This window comes from Pinus tabuliformis, chromosome 4_1 (assembly GCF_031772625.1).
Source record: "Pinus tabuliformis cultivar Carrire ecotype Pingquan chromosome 4_1, CPIR1, whole genome shotgun sequence".
Lineage (NCBI taxonomy): Eukaryota > Viridiplantae > Streptophyta > Pinopsida > Pinales > Pinaceae > Pinus > Pinus tabuliformis.
In genome coordinates this window covers 750,493,433-750,509,978 of record NC_142303.1, presented here as the reverse complement: position 1 = coordinate 750,509,978, position 16,546 = coordinate 750,493,433, and the positions used below count along the sequence as shown (strand labels likewise).

General features: G+C 32.7%; 1 pseudogene; it reads left to right on the top strand.

Annotated features, from left to right (window-relative positions):
- Positions 1-324: 324 nt before the first annotated feature.
- Positions 325-1,291, top strand: LOC149178322 (stearoyl-[acyl-carrier-protein] 9-desaturase 5, chloroplastic pseudogene; annotated as a pseudogene).
- Positions 1,292-16,546: the final 15,255 nt, after the last annotated feature.

The following is a 16,546-nucleotide window of genomic DNA, read 5'->3' as shown; positions in this document are numbered from 1 at the left end:
TGGTTTCTTTCAGGGAAGTTGAAAAGATCAGAATCCATTTCCAACCGCACAAAGCTCCTGCACAGGTGGCTCATTCTACCTCACAAAGCTCTTGCACAGGTGGCTCATTCGATGCCACCTGAGAAGATTGAGATCTTTAAATCTCTAGAGGAGTGGGCACAAGTTAATATACTGATTTATTTAAATCCTATTGATATGTCTGGGCAGCGATAACATTTTTTTTTGCTTGATCCTTCTTCTGAGGGCTTCATTGACCAAGTTAAATAATTGAGGGAGCGATCCCATGAATTTCCAGATGACTATTTAGTTTGTCTAGTAGGAGACATGATTACAGAGGAAGCATTTCCTACTTACCAGACTATGTTGAACACATTTGATGGTGTAAGAGATGAGACTGGTGCCAGTCCCACTTCTTGGGTAACATGGACACATATGTGGACAGTTGAGGAAAATAGACATGGTGATATTCTTCATAAATATCTTTACCTATGTGGTCGAGTGGACATGAAGAAGATTGAAAAAACCATACAGTAATTATTGGGTTTGGAATGGTACAGTGTCTCAACGTTTCAATGAGTTTCTCAAAGTATTTTATTATGTTTACTCTTGCTAACAACAAAATGTGGGATTCCACTCTATTTTTTTACTAGACATATTGCATGTTGAAGCTTTTCTGCAAGGTATTTTAGTTTTTGAATGAGAATTTTCTGCCTTAGATTTTGTGACTTCTTTAATAACTAGGCATAGAAAATAGTCCCTATCTTCGATTCTTATACACTTCATTCTAGGGAAAAGCAACATATGTATCACATGCCAACACCATAAGATTTGCTAAAGGATATGGTGACCTGAAATTGGCCCAAATATGTCGAACTATTGCTGCAGATGAGAAGCGCCAAGAGCCTCCATACACAAAGATTGTTGAAAGGTTGTTTGAGATTGATCCTGACACCACAAAACTAGGCCTTGGAGATATGATGCGGAAAAAGGTTATAATGCCTGCACATTTGATGTGTGATGGGCAGCATGGTAATCTATTTGACCACTTTTCTTCTGTTGCTCAGAGATTAGGTGTCTAAATAACAGGAGACTATGCTGACATCTTGGAATTCTTGGTTGAGAGATAGAATGTGAAGAAAAATAGGTGGTCTTTCTGGTAAGGGAAGGCTCAGGATTATGTAAGCATGTTGGCACCTCGTATGAGAAAGCTAGATGAGCGATCTCGAGAAAGGGAAAAAAAGGACGAATCTGTGCTTTTAGTTGGATATTCAACAAAGAAGTCTTGTTGTAGAATTTTTTTTGTGCTTCAACGTAGGAAAACTATTGTGCTACGTTCTTTAGGAAAAAGTTCTCTGTGTCTGTAAAATTGTAATCCCTGTACAGGAAGCCAGAGACCTCAGTGGATTTGTTTGATTGATAGACTTGTTGAGTTACTTGGATTGGAAAATTTGATCTCCACATTCTAGCATGGGGAGGTGTAAAGGAAAAACTAGGAAGGCTACGTTTTCTCCATGTTTTTCAATAACTGATCTCCGCCAAAATGTAAAGGTAGTTTCTCTAGAGTTAATATAATACCAACTTTGTCTTTTAGGTTGCTTGAATCATTGTTCTCTGAGCACTTTTATTGTCGCTTGCATCGGTCGGTATGATGGAGAATAAGAATCCTAGGTATTGTAGGAGTGGAGTAGTTGGTATTAAAATATTTGTGACGTTTCCTCCACCTTAGTTTTTTGGTTTTGAAAGTTTCCTATAGTTTTACATATTATTCATTTGGAAAATAGATATTTTTAATTAGTGGAGTTATATAAATTAAATAATTGTTGAATGTTTATAGGTTTAAGATAACTCTCATAGTGAATAGTGACTATAATGACTTAAAATTCAAATTTTGGGATTAGAAGCCACCAAAAAATATAAATAATCATAAATCTTTCTATATAAAAGGTAAATAATTTAATAAATTTAATGACGATTTTAATAAGGAAAAATATTTGCTTTTATAAATTTTGGACATAAACTTAATATTTATAATATATATATATATTTTTAATATAAACATATTTATGGGGTGTATTTTTCAAAAACTTTGGTTTTCATCATCTTTAAAAATAAATACTAGGTGCATTTTGTAGCCTAGTATGAGGGAGATATGTGATTTTGTCTATGCTTAAGCTCAAGTTCACATGTATCCATTTTGAAATGAAAGAAAGATATCATTTAAATTAAAAAACAATGTAGGCTAGATTAAAAAAATAAAAATAAACATACATATTTGATTAATTTTAATTAAAGTATTATAACACATCAGCATCAATAATCTCACCATAAATGTGCTCGCTCCATTCTTGATATTACAATATAATATCATTAAATCATTTTTTTCCATGAAAATAACACATAAAATAATTAAAAGTAAAGGAAGTCTTATATTTTCACTTTTAATCATGTGAAAAAGATGTATAATTTTTATATTTTTATAAATATTTTAATAGAAAACTTAAGTAAATTATTTGAATATCTATGTTAATTAAATAAACTATTTGAATACCAATTTTTTTAATATGTATATATAGAGTAAGAAAAGAGAAACAATATTATCTTAGTGTTAGTCATAATATAATATTTCAAAAAATTATATTATTAAAGTAAAAAAATCAATTTCTTAAGGAAATGTACTATTTATTTATTTTTTGTTATAAAATAAATATGTAGAATTTAGAAAATATTAATAATAATAATAAAATTTCAATGTATGTAATAAATAAAATATTTCAATTCGTAATAATATTGATATACATTTAAAAATATTTAATATTTTAATATGAATAATGTGGTTTATAAATAAAATATTTATATAATTAATAAATAAAATATTTAGATAATTCATAAACGAAATATTTTAATGTTTATATATATATATATATATATATATATATATATATATATAGATATGATGGTGGTGGTGGTTAACATTAAGTGAGACCAAACTTTGGTCTAGCCAATTTAAAGAGATAGAATTTTTTTATGTGGAATTTTTTTTGAAATTTATATTTTAAAAGAAATTTACACTTTGATTTTTTAAAACTAGTTAAATCTATTTTTAAAATAAATCTATAGTGTTATATTTTGCATCTCATGTAATAAACCTTTGTCATATTTCTAACAACGTTTTTCAAATTTGATTAAGTACAACCATCCATGTAGTGAATCTTCTGAATGTTTTTTCTGCCAGCACTTTTACTATTGAATACGCTTTGGTTTCAAATAGAAATATCATCTAAGTATGTAAGATGGTGAAAAAGATCTACAAGACAATGAGGTTGGCAGGAAATCGGATATATGATATAATTAGGAAAGGCATTATTTAACTAGTATTTGCACCACATGTTGCAAAGGAAATGTCGTAAGGCAATGGCATAAGAAAAAGTAACATAGAAGAAAGAAGTCAAAATTTTATGCAATTTTGTTTCTTTAATGGTGTTTCGTTTTTATCATAAGTAAGAATTTACTCATGAAATTTCTCATATTATATTCTTCCATAATTATTGCACTTTTGTGTGTCATGAAATTTCTCATATTATATCCTTCCATAATTATTGCACATGCAAGAACTCCTTTGATCACCAATATGCAAAATCCAGTGACCTCAAATTCTGTATAAATCGAAAATGGATCCATATCAAAACCAGGTACGTTTTTATTATTGCATCTCTAAGCAAAGGATAAACCCAGTTGCATATATAGACATGTAAACCTTGTGGTCTCACATCCTATATAACTCAATGATGGAAACATACCAAATCCCACTAAACTTTTCTTGTTGTATACTTATGTTGAGCATATAAACATGCAAATATGTGTGTGAAAATTCCTGGCAAGATGAATTACAGGGTGAAAAATGCCTTCAGATCAAGACCATATATATAACATGAAATGAAGAAAAATATTGTCTTGGAAATGTAAGGACGATCATATCAGGTGTAAAGACAAACCAACACCTTGATAATTCTCTCTCGCTACCTCATCCCACTTCAACGTTCACTCAGGACATGTTAAGTTGATCAAATAAAAAGGAAATTCTGATTACGAAACAAAAAATATCATCTAATGATCAATAAGTGTAGCTTTTTAACTTTAGAATAACATGTTGAGAGAACAACGTGTGATTAAAATAATTCTTATAAGCCATGCAAAAATAGGGAAACCAAACACTTCAGTTAAATAGCTGCATGAAACTGTTATGGCACAAGGGTTGAAGAAGCCTTGTCTACCTATGCCAAAATTTTCATGAAGATACATATAAGAAAAAACTCGCCAAAATATAATAATGCTCAACCTACAAGAAACATAGTGGCTGCAACCATTGGATTTAGAAAAACACAACATTCCAGTGTCAACACTGTCATTTTTTTGGCTACCTTATAGAGGCTTGTCCAAAGTAGACAAACCAATTGTTGAATCTCAAGAAATGCCCCACAACTCCCTCAGCAGAGGAGGATGAGGATTTTCAACCACTTAGTATTGAACAACAAAGACATCTGGGAAGAAAATCTTAAAAATGGGGATGCCAAAAGTTAAAACAATCGAGGCTAGAGAGGCGCCGATGGAAATAGGACAACAATCTAGACCAAGAATTATGGGCTCCTTGGCCCATTATGCTACAAACAACCACCCTTACTCAAAGGAGCCCAAAGAATTCAGAAGCCTAAAGATTACATAGTTCCTCATTTCTCTCCAAGTTACCACCCCTTTTCCGATGTCTTTTTTAAAGACTTCTTGTAGTTAAAAATGCCAAAATCGATTGCTCTAATGTTTACTCATGTGTCTTTTACAACACATGAAAAGAGAAATTGGACCCAAGACAATATGTCGTGGTTGTCTGCAAATGCAGGTCTATTATAAAACAATGGTTTCCAAAATGAATGTAGGTCTATCATAAAACAATGTTTCCAAAATGCATGTGGTTCTAACATAAAATAGTGTTTCCATAATGAATGCAGTTCTAACATAAAACAATGTTTCCAGAATGAATGTGGTTCTAACATAAAAAAAATTTCCCATAATGAATGTCATTCTAACATAAACGAATGGTTTGCAGAATTTAATTTGGCCACAGTTCTAATCTCATCCAATTTAGTGTAGGTAAAGATCATCAAAACCCTCATTCATTTCTAGGTGGAAGCCTTTTGAAAGAACATGAAATTGTTATGGCACAAGGGTTGAAGAAGCCTTGTCTACCTATGCCAAAATTTTCATGAAGATACATATAAGCAAAAACTCGCCAAAATCTAATAATGCTCAACCTACAAGCAACACAGTGGCTACAACCATTGGATTTAGAAAAACACAACATTCTAATTTCAACACTGTCATTTTTTTGGCTACCCTATTGAGGCTTGTCCAAAGTAGACAAACCAAGTGGTGAATCTCAAGAAACCCCCCAAAACTACCTCAATTAAGGAGGATGAGGATTTTCGGCCACTTTAGTATTAAAGAACAAAGACATCTGGGAAGAAAATCTCAGAAATGGGGATGCCAAAAGTTAATATGGGAATAAAATCTGAGAAATGGGGACGCCAAAAGTTAAAACAATTGAGGCTAGAGAGGCACTGCTAGAAATAGGACAACAGTCTAGACTAGGATTATGGGCTCCTTGGCCCATTATGCTACAAACAACCACCCTAACTCAAAGGAGCCCAACGAATTCAGAAGCCTAAAGCTTACATAGTTCCTCATTTCTCTCCAGTTACCACCCCTTTTCCGATGTCTTTTTTGAAGACTTCTTGTAGTTAATATTTCCAAAATCGATTTCTCTAAAGTTTACTTGCTTGGTACAGGACATATTTGGGGTAGCTTGTAGCTTGATGATTTGAACCTAGCTTGAATGGTACAACAAATCTTTGTTAGCTATCTGTTCCTCTACTTCTTCATGAACAGAGTGTTCAAGGCCACTTCTTGAGATTTTTGAAAGGATTTGCTCAGGAGTTTTTCATCTTAAGACAAGTATCTTCTTTGATGATAAATGATATGCCCCTCAATCATAGTATTTCCTCTTAATAATATTGATATGCAGTGAATTCCGATAGAGACAGTTAAATGACAATTAATTTCATCATTCCATCACTCTATTAACTCTTTTTGAAAACAATCTAGTAGAAATAAATGTACAATAACTTACCAAGGCAACAAAAAAATGGACCACAACATTCGATGATCTAACAAGTTTAGACTGCATCCATATTTTTCTGACAGCCATCCAGTCTCTAAAGTGGTTTCCTGCAGAGATTATCCCAATGAAAATATCCACGGGGCCTTCTGGCAAAGGTGGAGCTCTCCATTTTTTTGACATGTCTAGAAGTCTTTGAGGTGAAAAGCTTGGATGTGAGACAAGAAAGGAAGCAACAACAACTGTATGCACATCAATGTCACCATTTACAGAGAAGCCAGTGGCATCTTCAAGCACAAATCCCTGGTCCAACCATGTATAAATTTAGTGCATACATTAATTTATACTAATGCCATAAAGTTTCTAGAATCTGAGAAAAACTTACTGTGCAGGGTTAACATGGATGTCATATACAATTGTCACATTAGTAAGCTTGTGAAGCAAGTGGAATCTTCAAGCAAAAATCCCTCATCCAACCACGTATAAATTTAGTGCATACATTAATTTATACTAATGCCATAAAGTTTCTTGAATCTAAAAAAATTACTGTGCAACGCTGGCTTAACATGGATGTCATATACAATTGTCACATTAGTAACCTTGTGATTTTGAATTTTCTTTAGTGTTCATTCAAGCCTCTAGAAAAGCATGAGCTTAAGTCTATTTCACAATTTTCGAAATACGCTCTAGAATTGTAATATTATGCACTGATTAGTTTGGCATAGAATCAAAATTTACAAATGGGAGTGCATAAAAATGGGGCTACAAGAACTCTATAGAATCAAAATTTACAGATGGCAGTGTATAAAAATGGGGCTACAAGAACTCTGTAGAATGCACTAGCTTTTGTGAATGCAAATATTATGCATAATATTCATATATTTGAGTACTCAAACAATTGACACATGGGGTTCACAAAGTTAAAAAAAAATGTTTAAAGATACAGAAATCAAAGGCGGGAAAGTAGTAGAGAACCCTCTTTGGCAACCAGTCAGAGTTTCTCCTTAGGTTCGAAGAAAAGACAAAGCCTGAGTTGAAGGTAAACCTCTTTATTGCATTTTTTTTTACCCATCTTAACAACTGCATCAATGGCGGCTTATAGGGTTTCAACATAATTATCGTGAACATATTCCACCAAAACTGCTTTGAAGACCATGGGAGCAGAGTACTTGGGTCTGCCGAACATAATTTTTGTCAAGTAACATAAATCAACCTTGCTCCTAATGATGGACATGCCACTCGGAGGAATGACGAAACCCATGTCTACCTTGCTCATGTAGAGAAACCGTCTATCCTTTCTCATGAATCTATAGTCATGGGCTCATGCAAAAATAAATTCCCCTGCAGAAGCATGCCCATAGATGGCGACAATTGACGGTAACTTCAGTTCCATGAGAGTTGTGACAAGCTGCATGAATTTGAGGTAGAGGATCTCAAATTGACCCTCTCCGTTGCGAGCTTCGATCCTCTCTGCTGTGAGCTTTTGGTGTTGTGCGATGCAAATGTGTCGTAGAGGAAGCTCGTTATAATTGTTCAATAATTGTTTCAATCTAATGGCAGAGGATTCTTTAATCGTTTAACATAATATCAGGCATAATATTAGGTGCTGCAAACAGATACACCATGGCAGCTAGGAGAGTTGTTTTCAAAGGGAAGTGCCTTTTAATACTTTTGTAGTTGTTCTCAAAAAAATTACATAAACACTTTTTTTAAATTCCCTTTTTTCACAACATAACATAAGATTCTTTTTAAACAAAAATGAATCACCTTTATTTTAGAAATCCTTTGAGACAAATTTGTTAAAACAAAGGTGTTTGCGGTACTAATAAACCGCACCTAAATCACAATTATTTTAAGAAAGCCTTTGAAACAAATTTGTTAAAAAACGGTGTTTGCCTTACTAATAAATTGTGCCTTTACCTTTTTATGCAAACTGACTTTGTGCCGACTTCATGCTCCAAATGAGTTTTCAATATGCTGACCTCAGCGATGTTTCAATGGGTGCGTTGAGCACAATGATTATATTGGAGACATAAACAATAAATGAATGATTGTAGTGATTGAATTAAATTGGACAAAGTGAAAATTGAATTAAGATGCCTGGGATGATACTTGGATGGACGGTTAATAGGTTGTTGAAATAAATTCTCCAATAATATTTAGTTATGCACTCTAAGATATCTAACAAAACCATTTGAACCAAATTCCTTACCAATTTTATATGATGCTTGAAGGCTGTTTTCTTGTTCCAATCCCACTTCTTCTTCCACATAAGCATGATTGTTTTCAACTCTAGGGCGTTTTACAAGCAATAAACCAAGCAAAAACTAATATAATACAAATTATTGCTAAACTCAATATTAAGCAGTCACAACAAATTTTGTTCCAAGATTAATTTGAACAATTGGAAACAAAATGCAATGTTTTTTTCAGAAGAAAAAATATGTTGTTTTTTATATATAAAAAGAGAATTCATATATATAGTTTTTCATCTAATGAAGTTTTGTTTTTCTCATGTAATATTTATTACTTACAATCTGTCAAAATAGACTTTTTAAGAGAATTATAGTATTTTAGAGGCATGAATAGTCCTTTCAAAAAACATATTAAGTATTCAAAACCAAAATTAGTAAGATTAGAAGATATTAAAATTGTCGAAGTCAATCTTGTTGTCATGAATGCATGAAGTATATGAGATGACCCCTGAAGTTCTTGTCACACCTCTTTTAAATACCACATCTGCAACATGGTTTTGCTCCAGAAAAATGTGTAAAAAAAAAGTGTCAAAAGTAACCCACCATATATCAAATGGGCTTTCATCGAGTATGACATCCTTGGAGGTTGAAAGCAATTTATCCTTTATAGTGTGCTCTTTCATTGGTTACGATAGATCCATCGAGATTTTAAGTGTATCTTCTGCGCACTCCATGTTCAATCTACGACACCCACCAAGTTATTATAAGAATTATTAAATTCGAACAGAAACCCAAACAAAATTTAGAACGCTTTGCGGGATTGTCGATGTGTTTCAGGATGATGCAGTCCTTTTGTCATAACTAGAATCATCCGTGCGGTGAAACGGTTTGGTGGGCATAACTCTCACCAAATTTTCTGTTTTGTGGAGTATACATGGACGGTGGATATATAACTCGCTAGGTTTGAACCATTCCATGATTACAAATTATTGCATAATTTGACCATGATGCATTAACTTGTGTTCCCATATTTGCGGCTTAACTTACATAAAATCTAACGATCGTATTTCACCTCACACGTGCATTAATAGAACAAATCATATTAAGCCATTCATTTAATTCGTCGAAATATTCATCAATAAATTTAATGAAACAACTAGCAATATCATCAACACCTGGACGACATTCAAAATTTAAAACATTTGCAGTGAATTAAAAAAAAATGATGATTAGATTTATTGGTCATTTAATTGTAATGATATCAATGATATATTTCGTTTGAAATTCTTGGCAGTTTAAGTGCAGCAATGTAGTGGAAGTTGGGTGAGGTGAGGTATGTGGAGGGTCTCTTGGCCCATTGTAACACTAATGATTTCCTTTCCTGATGAGTTGAAACTGTTGACAACCCGAAGATGTGGCATATTCTCATTTATGTGGATCTCCTTAGGATACCCCATTGCCTTCAAGATAACTGCAACTTCACCTAGTTTAAGTGGACATCGACACTCATTTTGTTTCTACAATGCTAGTGGCTTTATGGGAACAATTTTTATAACGGCCAGGCCACTCTTTTTGTCTGTAAGAAACCATCATTGTATTTTCAGCAAGGGAGCCACATTTTGATGTACTTTGAGCTTTGAAACCTCCTCTAGAATAAAAACAATCTTCTACACAAATACCCTCCTGATAAAGTGAAAATAGTCCAAAGAATATGGACTCACTGGCATTTAGGACACTAAAATAGAGTGACAAATAGGAAGTGGAATTTATAAATATACATTGATTTAAAGGTCCTGTATATATAGTTGTTTTTCCAGAAAGATTATATTATGAAATTTTTAACTTTCAAGGCCAATTTTGAGCTTTGAAACCTCCTGTAGAACAGAAACAATCTTCTACACAAATACCCTCCTGTAGAATGAAAACAATTTTCTACACAAATACCCTCCTGATAAAGTGAAAATAGTCCAAAGAATATGGACTCATATGCATTATTCCATAGCCAAAATAGGGTTTAGTTACGAATCCACCACCACCCTTCACACAATAGAACCACCTGATACGTTGACATGATCTGAAGCTTACTTGAAGAAGTTTGAGTGCATGTCAAGGGAAAGGATACCATGCTAGCAGGTGTACCTCTAAAACTCATGAGTCAGATTCTTGTTGGCATGATCATGCATAGGGTAACAATGACCTCATGATCCCTTTGGTACTAGAATTCTCTTGCAGGTTAACACAAGTGCATTATGTTTCCACTATTAATAACATAATCTCAAAACCCATCTAAATGTGAATAAAAACATAGTATTTCAATAAACTAACCAATTATTACCTCGTCACACTAATTATGGGTGTTTTAGTTCAAAATTATGGTTTATTGAGGAAAAATGGGCATAATAGGTCAAGGAATAGTATAGGAAAAAGGTAGTTGGAGATGACAATATTAGGGATCAACATCCCCCCCCATACTAATCTTCTTGCATGTCCTCATGCAAGGCACACACAAAACTAAAAAACTAAGCTCTATCAAAACTATTATCAGTCTCCAACTTATTTAGGAGAGTCTTGTAGCATTAATGAGAATGTCGAGTCTTTCTTTAGCTCAAATCACCCTTTCTTTATGCCTTCTCTATTTAGTTAATGGAATGAAGTCTAAGAGTATGTCCTGTAACATCTTATCTTCCAATTGCAACTCTTTAATTTCTTCCCGTAATTTATGACCTTGGGCCCTCATCTTGTCATTTCTTTTTTTCATATACTTGTTTAGCACTATAAGCCCCAAAATATCCTCTTTGAAATTCCTAATCTTCTTACTTCTTCCTTTTATCTTATCAACCAATAGATAAATTAGAGTGTATTGAAACATGAACTTGTTAGGTATAGGTTTAGGTTCAAAATGACCAGCATGTTTACTAAAGACTGATTGAGAAGGATAATCATGCTTAAATCCTCCTTTAGCAGGTACTTTAGTAGGTGGTTCAGGAGAAGTCCTCTTTAATAAGCCTGAAGGCTTACTTTTTTGTTTCTTCTGATCTCTAAAAAGATATTATAAAGTATATCCATAATCACTATTAATGCAAACAATGGTTTTCTTAGTTACCTGAGCTGTAGCCACAGGTGGTGGGTTTGTGGGTTTTTTAGCATCATATTGGTTCACCATATTTCAAATAAATTGGTGAGTAGGTAGCTTAGGAACTGGGGCGTTTTACTTTGATACATTGCTTTTATCATTCTCAGCTTGCACTAAGGAGGGTTAGTAGTCTTAGCTTTGGTATAAGTTGGAGTCTCACCATAATTATCATTATTGTTCCCCTTTTCTAGGCATTGATCTACCAAATTTTCCTATGTTTGAAATATGAGTTTGTTTTGAGTCAAAAAGCTCCTCCAGGTGTCACTCTGGTCTTTGAGCTTCTCCATAATCAATATCTTAATGAGACCATGGTGGTCTAAGCATGTGAGAGGGTTCTTTTTATTTTTCCTTACTCGACTCAACACCTTCCCTAGACTTCCCTCACAAGTTAGGAATTTTTGTAAGAACAACAATAGATTCACCCATTCATCTCTAATCCAGGTCCTCAACACTCCTTTTTAGGAATATATTAGGAATATATTAGAGTTGGTTTTGTCTAATGGATAGTTCTTAAAACATTTTTCTTTGGTTCAAGGAAGACTAATGGCTCGGCTCGAGCCATTGTCTCCTATATTACCCTCATATCCAGATTACCAACATGGGAAATCCATCCATTAATTTTTTTTGCAAAACTACAAAGTGAATTGATCATCATATTCTTGAAATCGTGTGAGAAACCCATGTAACCCTAGTGCACTAAAAAATTGTCGACATGCATTGTATTATAGAAGGGTTTCAAGAGCCTATGTAGTTGGCTCATGCCTATCAAACATAATGTTTTAACTGCCATCGTCACATAGAGAAAACCCATGTATACACCTTTTAGCTATTTTAGATTACAAACACAAGTGTAGCTTCCCTCCTCAATGTTTTTTTTTATTTTAACCTAAAACCATCCCTTCGAAACAAGATTTACAAAAATCGAATTAACCAAATTAATACATAAAAGGGCCTCAATTATGATATGGAAGACTAATTGCATATACAACTATGATTTCCAAATGTGGAGATTTGGCAATTCACAATCATGGGGAGTAGTAGGAGGTAATTATATGCACATTACAAGTGACAAGTTATGTTGATTTGTGGGATGATTTGGAAATTCATTGCATTCGAATCAGCATGAAGTCAGCAATTATTACAAGGGATGGGATAATATTATAGGTATTATATTAACATAAATAGGATATAATTAAAACACTTGATATCATAACACATGTTAATTTGACTAAGGGAAAAATCACAAGTAAGTTTTTAATCTAGCCCTACATTTCTAATCATAAAAAATGACGTGAGGTAAGGCTAAATAGACATATAAGGTATAAAATTAAGAATGGTGTGCGAGGATGGGAATCAAACTAAACAAAGTGGTAGGTATGATAGAATTTCTTATATATACAAAAAGAAATTCATTTGTCTCTAATAGATAAAAGTGTATCAAAGATATGTTTTACCTTATGATCAATTCAATTACAAGTACCTTTCTATAGTTGGTTTGGTGTAGAAGACTTGAATTAAAAATTGTTGAAAATTTATGCTGAGAAGCAAGGAGATAACTTACAAGTCTTCGGGTAGCAGATCAAGTGTTAAGAATTTTTATAACTCTTTTGTATTTTTGGCTACTGTAACAAGTTGAAGTCAATAAGAAAAATCAAACATGCAATCTAATGCTAAAAACAGATAATGCATTAGGAAAATTGTTTCAATGAGAATAATAAACAAGAATGTCAATAACAAAGGACAATGTTGCATCTAAAAATTTGTAACAAGGAAGAAATGTGGCTCCATTTTATATGAGGCCTATCAAAGGTATCAAATAGCCTCCTCTTTTTGAAATAGTCAGCTTGTTCTTGTTTCCTTGAATACCATTCCCCCTTTTATTCACACCATGTTGACGATTACAACTACTCCCAATTTTGGAACCAACAATCTCCATCACAACCCAACTATGACACAATTCCATCTAGGTGAAAATATTTATTGAATTCAAACATAGAAGGAAATCATTAAGTTACCAACTAATGATGAAAGCTGTTAACCAATGCAAGGCCACCCATCGTTGATGTTAATGAGTGTCAAGGTTCCCTGGTAGATCCCAGACGAATAGATGAGATTTTGTTGAGTCTCTTGCAAGATCTAATAATCAAGACACATTGACTCATTCCCTTGTTGTTGGTAAGGGAATATTCCATTGATGTATAAAAACTCCAAGGACCTTAAAATAAACTTTAATCTTGGTCCCAAATAAGGTATTGAAGTTGATGGAAAATGATATGGTGGAAGGTGGGCCTTAAGGAATCTCACATCAACCAACTCAAGCAAAGAATATAAATTCTTTGAAGAACCACTAGAATCAACATGAACTTGTAGAACCTATTGTGAATCTTCGCACCAACCTGCCTTTCATGCAAGACTCATGTCTAGTGCACTAGTTACTTAGGCTTCACAACTACTTATTTTTATCTTTACTATTTTATTCATTTATTCATTATACTATCCTATCCTACTTGAAAAAATAACATTCTCCTTCAAGTGTAGGAGTATTTCTAGTGAATCCATGTGCATAAAATAATAAAAAATATACTCATACGTGGGTTTGAAAAGTATGCTTTAATGTATACTAAAGCATGAGAGACCAACTCCTTCAAATGATATGATAATAATTGTTGAAAGGAAAGTGGTAATTTGATTTGATGGCCATCTGGAACCATTTTTCAATATAGTGATGATATTCTTATCTCTCTCGCTCACTTTTTCCACTCTGTATGTCCTCCTCTCTCATGCCATGCAGATCTTCTATTATCAAGTGGTTGATCTCTTGAGTGCATGAGGGATCTAATGATAAGCATGTAGGAACTAATCAATCTCATGTTCTACTAGATGCTCTCCATTAAACTTAGTCCATGATTCTTCGGTATCTTAAGATAATTGGCAAGGGTCATCAAAGAAGGTTTTTAGATCTTCTTGTGGAGGTGGCTCATGTTTTTTTTTCCATTTTATTACTTCCTGGACTTCAAGTATGCCTTTGATGGTAGTCAATATTTACTCTTCCTTAGAGGCAAAGACACCAACTGTTACTAGGATTTCAAAATTTTTTTGGATTACCATTATTCTTCACCCAAAATTCTCTTGAAAAATCTTTAGTACTTCTTTATTGTTTGTTAATCCCTTAGTAGCACATGGATTAGTACGTGCAAGGAAGGGGGGAGGACTTACAACACCTTGAAAAGAAAAACTTCTTAAAGAAATAAATGAAGCATGTTGGAAGAAAATATTTTCAAAGAAAAGTTTTCCATGTACTTGGACATCCTCACACTACTAAGACTTATTTTCACCAGTTATATGTTCATCATGAGTTCGATTCTTCCTTTCCATGAATCGAATTTAAAAGAAAACACACTTACCAACACGACGAGGCTTTGAAGAAAGTCAACCCAAAGTGGATGTGTAGGTACTTATCTCTCGTCTTATTGTTTCTCCTCTCGAAAGTCACGAGAGTTGGAAAAAATAAGAAAAAAATTAAACTACTAATGCTCTAATCCATTTTTAGCACCTCCCTCGCAAGGATGCCAAAATGTTGGGGAAATTATATGCTTATATTACTAAGATTAAATTATTCAATATTAAAGCACTAATATATCTTAGTCTAATGCAAAAAACTACTAAGTAATCACGCAAACTTTCAAATTCAATTGCTATAAATTAACAACCAAATAACATGTGCATAAGAAAGTATTTAATGTTTCTAAACACACTCTGGAACTAAAATATGTCAGGTGATTATTTGTCTTATATCCCTTGGCTTAGCTCTAAAACAAAATATTTCGTTTCTTAGGATAACATTCTTGTATTCATTAGTAGGTTTGCTTTGAAGAATGAAAGATACTAGTTCTAGTTTTAATCTCCTTGAAATCAATACTGAAAATCAAGAGGCCGAGGATTAAATTATAAATTATAATACTAAAATGAAACATATACTATAGATATATTCTAAGGTTTTCTCGAGAAATGATCCTAATACATAAACTTTAACAAATCACGGTCAATAGTGCATGAAAAAACATAAAAAGAACGAGAAAAATATACAATAAAAATCCATTATACTTGTGCTATTAATAAATCACACTCATACACTCAATTCATAAACACCAAAGAAAGATATTCTTCGAACATTGTACTATATATATATATATATATATATATCTATATATATATATATATATATATATATATATATATATATATATATATATGTTCTACAAAGAAATTATGTGACAATAATTAAACCCTACTTATTATAAAAATCTATATTGTTATTTAAGCCACAGACCAAACTTAAGCTCACACATAAACATACGAATTATAATCGATCTAGAGATCATAAACTAATTTCTATGAATCAAATTCATAAACTGAGTAAATATCATTTCTTAGAACTTAAAGTATTCTTATCAAACCAAGAATGTTGTCAAAATTGTGACATGGCATGCATTCATATCTTGATATTGTGTAAATTTTATATCAAAGAAAATAAACTAAATCAGTGTGAAAACAATATCAATCGACTCTAATACTTTGATAAGACATTTAGCTGATCTCAAAGGATGAATTCTTTAATCAAATCTTAGAATATAAGTGTGATTTCGAGTCAAACACCGAGTTACATAGTGTTATATGTTATAAACTTTAATACATAACTAAATTAATATAAGATCTTACTCCTATATGTTGTCATGACTCACAATTAAATACACAACATTATCTTGTTACACATCCACACACAAATAAAAAAACCACATCAATTTTCAAAATACAAATTGATGAAATGTTATAGAAAATTGAATGGATACAAAATGAAATTTCAATAGATATTTGTGTATATACGAGACTAATAAGGTATAGATCAAGTACACATCCATGTGAGGGTCCCTTCCCATAGGTAGTGCCTGGTTAAGTTGAAATCATGGAGGGAGAATAATCACAATGGAAGCATGAATCAAACTGAATATATATTAACCAAAAAAATGTTACTATGAGACCGCTAATGCATAA